At 34.1% G+C, this 13,196-nt stretch overlaps 1 pseudogene; it reads left to right on the forward strand.

The window, feature by feature from the left end:
* The first annotated feature begins 12,254 nt into the window (after positions 1–12,254).
* Positions 12,255–13,196, forward strand: LOC139040899 (olfactory receptor 5G9-like; annotated as a pseudogene).

The following is a 13,196-nucleotide window of genomic DNA, read 5'->3' on the forward strand; positions in this document are numbered from 1 at the left end:
TAGCTAGAGAGAGGTTTGTAAATAAAGGCAAACCAGCTAGAGATCAGTACTACTACAAACAACAAGGAGCATAATAGAATCAAGTATATCTCAGGATAGAGGCAGCCTCATGTAGCTAATGTATAATGGGGTTGGGGTTCTGTGATCCCCAGACAGTGAAACTTATGCTTTCAGCTCTTACACTAATGTCATCATCATAGTAAGATCATCTAGGGGAAAGATTAACTGGGAAGAAAAGAAGCCAAATATCTTCCATTTACCTCTGCAGCAGAAACTTCTAAGGACACATCCCATCTTTCATTCTCCCTGTGTTATTAAAAAGATGCCCTTTTTTTTTTTAGCTTAGCACATTGAAACCAAGATAAAAGAATGAATTTTCCAATTTCTTTTGTAGGAGAGTGTTCACATGTGATCAAATCCTGACAAGTAAGTAGCAGATTTGTGAGGTGCTTGTAGAAAGTCTCCTTAGATTTCCAGGTAGTTCCCTTTCTCTCACCTGTTTCCTTCCCATGACCTGGAATGCAAATTTAATGACTGGACCTTGAGCAGTCTTCTTGTGCCACAAGGAAATGTTTGGATTCCTGATAATTTATATCAGCTGTATCAGCCCTATATTGCCTACCTCTAAATTTGTTTGATGAAAGAGAAAATAAGTTACTTTACGTAATTATTTAAAGTTACTTTTTTAAAGTTTTTATTTTATTTTTATTTTGTGCTGTAACTTTCGTTTAAGACTACTTACAATCTATCATCACACACATATGTACAATAGTCCCTTTCCCCCTCCTTCTTCCGCCCTACCCTCTGGTAACCACCAATCCAGTCTCTGTCTCTATGTTGTTTGTTGTTGTTGTTTTCTTCTACGTACGAGTGAGATCATATGGTATTTGACTTTCTCCCTCTCACTTATTTCAGTCAGCAAAATACCCTCGAGGTCTATCCATATTGTCACAAATGGCCAGATTTCATCATTTCTTATGGCTGGGTAATATTCCGTTCAGTATATATATCACATCTTCTTTATCCATTCGTCCCCTGATGGGCACCCAGGTTGCTTTAAAGTCTTGGCTATTGTGATTGATGCTGAAATGAACATAGCGGGTGCATATATCATTATACATTTGTGTTCCCTTGTTCTTTGGATAAAATACCTAGCAGTGGAATAGCTGGATAGTATGTTAGTTCTATTCTTAATTTTTTGAGGAATCTCTATACTGTTTTCCATAATCGCTGCACCAGTTTGCACACTCACCAGCAATATATGAGAGTTCCCTTATCTCTACATCCTCTCCAACATTTGTTGTCTCCTGTCTTGTTAATTATGGCCACTCTGATGGAAATGAGGTGGTATCTCATTGTAGTTTTGATTTGCATTTCCCTGATTGTTAATGAGTTGAACATCCATTCATGTGCCTGTTGGCCATCTGTATATCTTCTTTGGAGAGATGTCTGTTCAGATATTTTGCCCTTTTTTAAATTGAGTTGTTACTTTTCTTGCTGTTGACATATATGAGTTCTTTGTATATTTGGAAACTAACCCCTTATCAGATATATGGTTGGCAAATATCTTATCCCAATTATTAGATTGTCTTTTCATTTTGTTTATGGTTTCCTTCACTGTGCAGAAGCATTTGAGTTCAGTGTAGTCCCATTTCTTTATTTTTCTCTATTGTTTTCCTTGCCCAGTCAGACACAGTACTTGAAAATATTCCCTATATAAAATCATGTCATCTAAAATAGTGACAGATTCATTTCTTCCTTTCCAATCTGAATCTCTTTCATTTCTTTTTCTTACCTGATTTGCTCTGGCTGGGACTGCCAATACTATGTTAAATAAAAGTGGTGAAAGTAGGCATCTTTGGTTCCTATTCTTAGAGGGATGTCTTTGTTTTTTTGTATTAAGAATGATGTTATCTGTGGGTTTGTCATATATGGACTTTATTACCTTGAGGTACTTTCCTTCTACACCCATTTTATTCAGTTTTTATCTTAAATGGATGCTGTATCTTGTCAAATGATTTCTATGCATCTTGTGAGATGATCATGTGATTTTTATTGTTCATTTTATTATTGTGGTGCATGATATTTTTACTGTATTATTATATTTGTCTTGCTAGCATTTTTTTGAGGAGTTTTGCATTGATATTCATCAGTGATATTGACCTGAAATTTTCTTTTCTCGTATGTGCTTGTCTGGTTTTGGTATCAGGGTAATATTGATTTTGTAGAAAGAGTTAGCAAGCTTCCCCTCCTCTTCAATTTTTTGGAAGAATTTGAGAAGGATAGGTATGAAGTCTTCTTTGAATGTTTGGTAGAATTCACCAGAGAAGCATCTGGTCCTGGACTTTTATTTTTTGGGAAGTTTTGCTTGCAGTTTCAATATCTTTACTGGTGATTGATCTATTCAAATTCTCTATTTCTTTTTTATTCAGTTTTGGAAGTTAGTATAATCCTAAGAATTTATCCATCTCTTCTGGTTTATTCAGTTTGTTGGTGTATAGCTTTTCATAGTATTCTCTTATTATCTTTTGTATTTCTGAGGTGTCTCTTGTAATTTATCCTCTTTCATTTCTAATTTTATTTGTTTAAGACTTCTCTCTTTTTTTCTTGGTGATTCTAAATAAAAGTTTGTCAATTTGGTTTATCTTTTCAAAGAATCAGCTCTCAGTTTCAGTTATTTTTTCTACTTTTTTGTCTCTTTCATTTATTTTTGCTCTAATTTTTATTATTTCCTTTCTTCTGCTTATTTTGGGCTGTGTTTGTTCTTCTTTTTTTTTACTTCCCTTAGGACCACTGTTAGCTTGTTTATTTGAGATTTTTGTTGTTTGTTGATGTAGGTCTTAATTGCTCTAAACTTCCCTCTTAGAACCACAGTTTCATACCTTTGTGTTCAGAAAAGATGCTTGGTAGAATTTCAGTTTTCTTAAATTTATTGAGACTTGTTTTGTGCCCTAATGTGTGATCAATCCTGGAGAATGTTCCTATGTGCATCTGAAAAAAATATGTATTCTGCGGTTTTTGTATGGAATGTTCTTTATATATCTACTAAGTCCTTCTGGTCTAATGTGTCATTTAAAGCCATTCTTTCTTTATTGATCTTCTGTTTGGATGATCTATCCATTGGTATAAGGGGAGTGCTAAAGTCCCATTCTATTATTGTGTTTCTGTGTATTTCCCTTCTTGTGTCTGTTAAGAATTGCTTTATATATTTATGTGGTCCTAAGTTGGATGCATAGATATTTATAACCCTTACGTCCTCTTGTTGGATTGCTTCTTTTATTATTGTGTAGTGCCCTTCTTATTCTCTTTTAACAGTTTTTGTTTCAAAGTCAATTTTTTCTGACATAAATATTTCTAACCAAGCTTTCTTTTCATTGTCATTTGCATAGAGTATATTTTCCATCCCTTCCTTCACTTTCAGTTTGGAAGTGTCTTTCGATCTGAAGTGTGTCTCTTGTATGCAGCATATATATGGGTCTTGTTTTTTATCCAATCAGTCACTACGCCTTTTGATTGGAGTGTTTAGTTCATTGACATTTAAAGTAACTATTCATAAGTATGTACTTGTTGCCATTTTGTTAGTTTTTTTTCTGTATGTTTTAGTAGTTCTTCTCTGTGCCTTTCTTATTCTCTTGCTCTCCTCCCTTCTGGTTTGATGGTTTTCTTTAGTATTATGTTTGGGTTCCTTTCTCTTAGTTTTTTTATATATATTTATTATAGTTTTCTGATTTGTGATTACCATGATAATCATATATAATAACCTACATATATAGAAATCTATATTAAGTTGATAATCTCTTTAGTTTGACCTCTTTCTAAAAGCTCTGCTCTTTTAGTCCCTTCCACCAACATTTGATGTTTTTGATATCATATCAAACCTCTTATTTTGTGTATGTGTATCCATTACTCTCTTATCATTGAAATAAGTGATTTTACTACTTTTGTATTTTGACTTTCATATTATCTTAATAGATGGTTGATCTGCTACCTCTACTGTATTTTTGTCATTACCAGTGATTTTATTGCCTTTTCTTATATCATTTTCTTATTCTTGTTTTTGGTGTTCTCTTTCCCACTTAAACAAGTCCCTTTAGCATATCTTATAAACTCGTTTCTTAGTGATAAACTCCTTTAATTTTTGCTTGTCTGGGAAACTGTTTATTGCTCCTTCCATTCTGAATGATAACCTTGCTTTGTAGAGTATCTTGGCTGTAGGGTTTTTTTCCTTTCAGCACTTTAAATATATCATTCCACTGCCTTCTAGGCTGTAATGTTTCTGCTGAGAAGTCAGCAGAGAGGCTTATGGGGTTTCCTTTTATGTAACTTGTTGCCTTTCTCTTACAGCTTTTAGCATTATCTCTCTATCTTTAATTCTTGACATTTTAATTATAACATATCTTGGTGAGGTGCTCTTTAGGTTGATCTTGTTTCATGCTCTCTGTGCTTCCTGTACCTAGAAGTCTGTTTCCTTCCTTAGGTTAGGGAAGTTTTCAGCTATTATTTCTTCAAGTAGATTCTCTGCCACTTTGTCTCTCTATTCTCCTGTGGCACACCTAGAATACAAATGTTAGTGTCCTTAATGTTGTCTCAGAGGGCCCTTAGTAAGTAAGATACTACAGATAAATGCTCAGAAAATGGTAACAGATATTTCTATTATTATTATTATTGATATTTTTTAGGTTAATAAAAATCCCATATGATCAGCTTTATAGATGTTGGAAAGTCATAGGATACTATCTGCTCCTGATTACATTTAATAAAATTATAGCAGCCTAGAAAAACAAGAGTGTTTTTTTTTTATTATATGTCCTTGGGAAATATTACTAGATATTTATCAACAGAATGTAGCACAATATCTGACACAGAACAATTATTCAGTAGAAGTTTGTTAAATCTGAGGTCATTTTGAAAGGAATTTGATGAAGCATAATTACCACTTAAGGCTGATATTAGTCCTTCTCTAATTTCATATTTAAAAAAATTCTCTCAAAATGACCTTACATCCTGAATTCTTAAAACCCTGGTTTTAGATACTTAGTATTATTTTAGAACAGTGTGTCAAAGTTTGTTTTACAGTATGTGCTTTCAGTACCATGATATATACAATTTCACATTCCACATGAAACATCTTTTCTTTCCCCTTATTTTACCCTTTAGTCATCTCTTATTAATATGGTCTCAGTGAATATAGGATGTATTCAAATAAAGTTTTGGCAGTGTTCTTAGTGAAATAACACAGTAGCAGTAGTTCCTTCTTAAGATGTTGTTGAACTTTGCCACTAGATGACAGCATCTATCAATCACAATAAAATCACCCACTAAGGTTTACCTTAAATAACTGACAGCATTTTTAAGATGGTAGCCTTCTAAAAAGATTTAAGTAACAGGTAATATCATAAGTCTCATAAAGCTAGTAATATTTTAAAACAACACTGCAAGGTAAGAACTGTCCTCACTCAAGAGAGGGAAAACCGAGGGTCACAAAAGTAGAGTCATTTGTCTGTAGCTACACAGATTGAAATAGCAGATACAAATATCAAATTAAATTCTGCTTGTATCTTAGGCTCTCCTTTCCTTTTATGAAATTGTCTCCTTTATTTTATATATTTTTTATTTTATTTATCAGTATATTTATTTTATATATGTATATAAATAAATTTATTTTATTATACATATAAATAATACAAATTCATATTAAGAACTTATAGCCTAAGAATATCAATTTTATTCAGTCATCTGTTTGGTGCCAATATCACTTGTTCTAACTTTTACTTATATAGAATGTCTATTATTCAGTATGTCTTGTCTCATAAAAGACTCACTTATCATTTTTGGAAATTTTCTTGATATATTATTAGCAAAATGTTTTATATAAATTTAGAATCAATTTTTTCAATTTTTGAAAAAATGTTTATACAAATCTGGTAATTTCTCAGTGCAAACTATATATATATATATATATAAATTATCAACTGAAGCAGCAATTCTGTTAATGATTTCTATTCCCTGACAGTCCTTACACAATAATACTGAAAAAAATGAACAGTATTTTTGCCATTAACATACTTCCGTGTATAAGGACATAAGAAAATAAACTAAATTATTTTGGCCATCATTTTTTGGTCATCTCTACATTTCAACCTCATGGTACAAAGTCTTTCAAAGAGTGGAGATCAATCAGGCTGATAGTATTCAAAATGTATACTGAGAGGACATGGGCATTGATCCATCAGAAAGAATGCTGGCTGAAACAGGATCCTAGAGCCTTCTGGGGTTATCCTTCTGTTGGCTGGATCATAGAGAAGTCTGGAGTTGGAGTAGAGGGCTGAGATGGTCAGATGGCATGGTAAGGACTTGAAGGGCTAAGGCAGGAAGCTATTTTCCCAAGAGTCTAGATGTATTTTGATATTTCACACTTGGAGCAACCATGCTGGTATTACTCTGGACACTGTAAGTGTCTGTTTAATTGATTAAGTCATGGTCTCCATCCTCTACACTCATAGCCTTGTAAAGGATCGTAACTCCCACACAAAACCACCACAATAAAAGGCAGCACCAATAAATTCCATATGTGAGGTCACCGCATGTTTTGAAATTAAGAAGGAGAGATTGCTTTGGATTGCAGATGCCAGAAGGAAGACTATTTGCGAAGATAATGTTTAAGCTATCCTAAAGCCTAGGTCAAAGACTTAATAATGTGATCAAAGATTCAGAGGAGGAAAGAGTGGGTAGCCCCATCAGACTGAACTGCAGTGAGTAAAGGCAAGAGGATGGGATCTCATGTTGGAAAGGTTGTTTGTGGAAGAATATGTGAGATCTCAAAAATCAGGGAAATAAGGTAAAATTTGAACATATCAGGTATTCAAGTGTCTTTTTATGGCTGTGTCTCACCCACCAGGTAAATCCTGGAATTGAGGACAGAGAGAGGAGGCATGGAAGCCCATCAGGATGCTCAGTCAGTGTCTAAGTCTGGAGTTGCCAAAGTGGTTGAACATTGAATCTCCTGTGGCCCAGCAGAGATTCTGATTAATTATCTCAGAAGAGGACTCAGCCTCTGGCATTTTTAAAAAGCTTCCAAGGTAAGGCTAACATACAGCCAGGTTGAGATCAACTACTCTAAGTCAATGTTTCCCACACTGGAGACTGAACGCACTTTAATTATATTATTTGTGAATTTAAGGTTTTATGAGAATTTTAGAATTTCTAAAATCATTTTTTATGAAAATTCATGGATTATAAATATAAATCTTTTTACTGGTTGTCAGGATGAAATGCCTCTTTTTGGGAAGTTGACAATTCAAAGTTGAGGAATATTTTCATAATAGTTCAGTTGTTCAAGTTCATGTTTCTTAAACTGCGTCAATATGTCCCTGGGTATCCACAGTTGTTCTCTCACATGGTCCAGGAAAAAAAAATACTTACAGATTTTCTTTGACAGGTATCCAGATAGATATAGATAATCATTTTTAGAACCATTGGTCAGTATTGAGGTAATAAAAGAGTCAAGAATATAAATTCTTCAACACCCTCCTTTATCAGCCTCTCTTTCATGTAGTGAAGACTACTTCACCACTGCATGATGCCGGGTATCATTTCTGACTCTTACTAATGCTAAATGATCTGGAATATCTGAACTTTCAGACATGAGCCCTTGAATTTAAGTTAAACCAAGCCTGACACTTCCATTTCTTATTCATGCATGGTCTGTATAGTTTTCTCAAAGTTCTTTTTACTGTTTGTTTTTATCATTGCTTTTCATTATAGAGGCTTTCCCAGATGTGTAGTGCTTCTTGGCTGACTGCTCATATATATTTAATATTGGGGCACTCTAAGGTTGTTTGGAAACTATGAGTATCTGAATGAAGATTGTAATTTGTGGGATTCGCTGTCCACTTCATTATGAAACTATAAAAGTTAGAATTTTAGATCATCTTTATACGTTCATTGAAATTTATAATCAATTATAGGCCAGATTTACATACCAGAGTGTTTCTGTAACAAAAGCAATACATTTTTTTAATCTCAGTATTTTTTAAATAGATTGTTTATGTGAAGACTTTATTCTTTCCCATCAGTTAAAATTTACATAATATTTCCATGATATCTTCAAAGTATTTAGTATCTGTTGGCATACTAGAGAGATATGCTAGGTTATTCTATAATTATCGTCAACCTCCATATGTCTGTGCCATAAACCAGTCAAGAAACCTATTTATTTCTTGTTTGGTGTATACTCATTGCACAGTAGTGGATTTTATGTTCAAAGACTTCAGGTAATTAAATGATCCACCACTTAGAACTTTTCTACTCAGTGTGGTAGGGAAGAAAGTACAAGGGCTCTTGTTTGCTTCTACAAGGAGTGACACATGCTACTTCTGTTCAAATTGCAATGGTTAAAGCAAGTTATATGGCCTTGCCTAAAGTCAAGGGGGTGAGGAAAGACAATATTCTGTAATGCTGAGATATAGAGGCAATAGGGAATCAGTGAAGAGTGGTGAATATGTGATCAAGGTCTCATGTTTATATATCTATATTCATACATATTCAATTACCACTATGGAGAATTTATCCTCTTTTGTTTGGGGGCATATTTTCAGAATTTAACATTTCAACCTTAATCAAAAGTAATTATGTCGTAACTATAAATGAACTTTTTGAAAATTAGGCATTCCATGACTTTAGAAAGTAATTTTTTATTGAGATATAATTGACATATAGTATTGCATTATTAGTTTTAGGTGTACAACATAATGATTTGATATATGTATATATTGTAAAATGATTACTGCAATGAGTTTAGTTAATATCCATCACCACACATAGTTAATTGTTTTTCTTGTGATGTTTATTTTTTCTTGTGATGAAAACTTTTCAAATCTACTCTCTTAGCAACTTTCAAATATACAATTAAATCTTGTTAACTATAGTAGATTACATCCTCTGGAATTATTGATTTATTTATTTAATAGCTGGAAGTTCATACCTTTTGATTACCTTCACCCAATCCTCACCCACCCAACCCCTGCCTCTGGCAATCACCAATCTGTTCTCTGTAACTGATTTGGATTTTTTTCTCTTTTAAAATTCCACATATAAGTGAGATCGTACAGTATTCACCTTTCTATTTCAAAAAGGTAAATTTAAATAGAAATCTTAGAAACCTAAAGAAAGAGTGACTCAAAACATATTTACATAAAGAAGTTAAAAATAATTACGTGATAGATAACATAGGAATAATTAAAATACTAATTTCCATTTAAGTCAACAACTAAAATTCAAAAAAATATATAAAATATAAATATTATGCTTATAGAGAAAGTATTACACAGTTCTTCAAATAATAGAACTTTAACAAACCATCAGGAAAACAGTAAACATGATCAAAGTCACTCTACACACCCTGACTTTGGCACACCCTTTTTGTAGACAGAAGATCCTTTACTTAAGAAAGTACACAGATAAAAACCCTTAGCAATATTAAACCTATAAACTCATATGGTCACACAATAGAAAGGGATTATTACCAGACAACTCAAAAGAATCACATAATTTTCAAATTCAGTACCAGAGGAATGAGAAAGATATTAGAAAACTTTTGGATTTTCTAGGGGGATCTCGGATGTGTTTTTCTCCATGAAGAGGAGGCAGCAAATCATGGAAGAGAAGAGATTATAGTAAGAAAAAAAATGATGAGATCAATGGTATTTAAGTATTAAGAGAGGACTTTAAGGAAACTACAAAGCAATGTCAGAATTAAAAACCACATGGGAGACTTTAAATACAGAACTGACACTTATAAAATTGAACTCATGCTTTAGAATACTAATTTTAAAAGATTTTGCAAGATGAACAGAAAAAAGAGAACATGATTAAGAAGAGGAGAAGCAGCATAATGATATAAAAATCATAAAGTAGAGATTCAGCAACAGATTATGTGTTTGTTTAGGATAAGCCGAAGCCATCAAAACAAAAGGGAGGATCAAAGCTATAAAATGTTTTCTGAGCTAATGATGAGTCAAATATTTATATTAAAAATTTTCACTGTTTTACACAAAAATCAATAAAAAGAAGCCCACATATCTTAGAGGAGATTTTTCAATTATAAAGTCATAAAATAAGTCTAAGTACAAAGGAAATCAAAACCTACTACCCACTAAAGTGGAAAAAATTCAAACAGTTGTCAGTCTTCTTAACAATATTAATAGTCAAAAACTAATGACGAAAGGACAAGGTTTAAAAGGCTTTCAGGAGAGAAATAAATTTTTCTTTCATATGTAGAGTCAACAGAAAGTTATCAAATGTTAAGTTCTCATGGAAAATTGCTTTAAAGATTACAGCAGCATACTAGGAAATTAAAAACAAAACAAAAAACAGAACATTCTGGAGTAGGGAAATTGTGTTGCATGCCTAGGGACCTGTAATTTTCCCTTACTCTGGCTAGAACCAAAATTCAGGTCTCCATATAGACTCTGTTTTGTCAGGTTAATGCTGTTTGTATTGGAGGTGAAAAATAACCCTAAGAATTTTGGTTATTGGTTTCTATTCCTTTATCGGCAATAAGAAATCTATTTCTTTTGTCATAGGCTAGCAGTTCAGATACAATCTCACGCTAAAGTTTAACAACCAGTTAATACATCATCAGCAGTTGTTTTCTTCCAGCCCTTGCCTTCAATACTGAATCTCTTGACATACTTTGGAAAAATCCTGGGGAAATTATTTCTTTGGGAACGTGTGGTAAAGGCTATATCTGAGGAAATTCCAGTGGAGTAAGAGGAAAATACAGCACTGAATTCAATTCACATCCCTGTGTAAACCACCCAAGTGAATTCCTTGCTAAAAGAAGGCTGTCAAAGGTTGTGAAGATGTTAATCCTAGTGCTCTGAACATGAAAGCTGATTGTACCCACCAGTCTGGGTGGTTTGGCCTGTACAGAAGAGTGTATTCTATTCTAAGCACCAAATGAAACAGAGAAACAGAAAATAAAGTGTACATAGACAGATAGAAGGCTTGGGCAGGTTTAGAAGCCAATACTGAGAGGAAGTGTTGAGGAGCTTTGGACAGTTGTTAAATGGAAGACTGAGATAGAGTGTGTAACTGATCCTAGAGGAGTTATCAGACTTTTGAAGAGGTTTAAGCGAGAAGTGAGTGTGATGAGTGGACAGTTCAACTGGCCATTCTGTCTTTCTCTTTAACTCTCCTGAAGCAAAATATATAATGCAAGCTGTATTATTGGCCTCAGAGAAGGCCTTACTGAAGTCAAATAATAAATTTCAAATTAGAAGGGAGAATGTCTAACATAAGTAGCATGTAGGATTTCGATATTCCTGCGCTAATAAAAAATTTTAAAAGTAAAGTATTAGTAGTTTTCTGAGCACATATACATCGATCCTCTTATTCTAAATGGATGAGAATTCTGAAAGATCAAGGTACAAGAGTTTTAGCCACATTGAAGCAATGAAATGACTCAGGTTCAAAGAGAATAGCTGACTTTACCAAGGGCCTCCTTATAGTGAATGACAAAAGGAAACTTAGAGGATAGAGTTGAGAGAATTTAGGCTCTTTTCCAGATTTCTTCCCTGTATTGTTTCCATAAAGCTTATACTTAAGACCAACACTGTTATTTCATGGGCTGTCCACTAATGGCCATTAGCTGTAATTCAACACCAGGAATAAGAAGCCAAAAATGCATTATCCTGTACTTGTATTGGAATTAATTTTGGATTTCTCTAAGATGAAAGGAATTGTGAAGACACAGGAAACAGTTCTGCAGTGTGAAAAAGGAAAGAGCACTTTTTGTTTTGAAGGATACATTTTCAAAGCCTACCTTTGCCAGTCACTAGCATTATGAATGTGGATCGAGCTTCAGTTTTGTTCCTACATGAAATAAAATGATATTTAACTCAGGCAAAGTTCACTGAAGCAGGAGTTATTAGACATCTATTCTGGAGCCATCTCTGCATCAATTAGTTACGGGACCTTGAGTAAGCTGCTCCTCTTGACTAGGTTTCTTTTTTTTCTATCTCTATATTGATAGATTTCTACAGTCTTAAAATATTATAGCTTCAGATATGATTTTTAGCACTGGTCTATATTTAACTTTTGTTTCCTTGGCCACAGCATGCAACTAAGTCATAGAATCTCTACTGCTCTCCCAGTTACTAGTATATTTTTTCTGTGCCCTGTTTTTGAAGATAAGTTTGCCAAAACTGCTGAGACTCTTCTGCTCTTCTTCTAGTGGAAACCAGAAGCAGTCAATGGCCCTTGAAAACTACACGAGGATCACCTAGTTCTTTTTCACAGGTTTGAATTACAACTCCCAATTGCAGCTCTTCCTCTTCCTGCTCTTTCTGAATTTCTACCTTACCAACCTAACTGGAAACCTGAATATGATTATTCTGATATGGATTGATTGTCGCCTCCACATGCCCATGTACTTTTTCTTCAGCTACTTGTCCTTTGTGGACATCAGCTTCTCCTCAGTTGTGAGACCCAAGACGCTCAATGACTTCTTTGTAAAGAAGAAAGTCATCTTTTTCTTGGGTTGTGCTTTGCAGCAGTGGTTCTTTGAGTTCTTTGTGGCAGCATAGTGTTTTTTTTTTTTTTTGACATCCATGGCCTATGACCACTATGTTGACACCTGCACCCATTATTATATTCAGTTGCCATATCTCACAGACTCTGTATCCAGCTAGTGATTGGTCCCTATATCATCAGGTTCATGAAAACCATGACACATACAACAAATGCATCCCATCTCCCTTTTTGTGATCCCACTGTCAGCAATCATTTCTTCTGTGACATGTCCCCCTGACTTCCCCTGTATGTGCTGACACTAGGCTCAATAAGTTGGTAATTTTCATCATGGCTGGAGCTGTGGGAGTCTTCAGTGGTCTGACTATCCTGGTCTCCTACATTTACATCCTTACTGCCATCCTGAAGATCCACTCTGCCAAAGGGAGGCACAAAGCCTTTTCCACTTGCTCTTCCCACCTGAAAACTGTCTCCATCTTGTATGGTACTCTTTATTTATGTATGCCTTAGTGCAAGTTTCTCCTTTGATCTCAGCTGTGTTTTACACAGCTGTGATCCCCATGTTGAACCCACTTATCTACAGCATGAGGAACAAGAAAGTCAAAGATGCCATCTACAGTGCTGTTGCTAATAGAATGTTTTGTGGGGCCTATCTTCTTATCTAG

Source organism: Equus asinus, chromosome 17 (assembly GCF_041296235.1).
Source record: "Equus asinus isolate D_3611 breed Donkey chromosome 17, EquAss-T2T_v2, whole genome shotgun sequence".
NCBI lineage: Eukaryota > Metazoa > Chordata > Mammalia > Perissodactyla > Equidae > Equus > Equus asinus.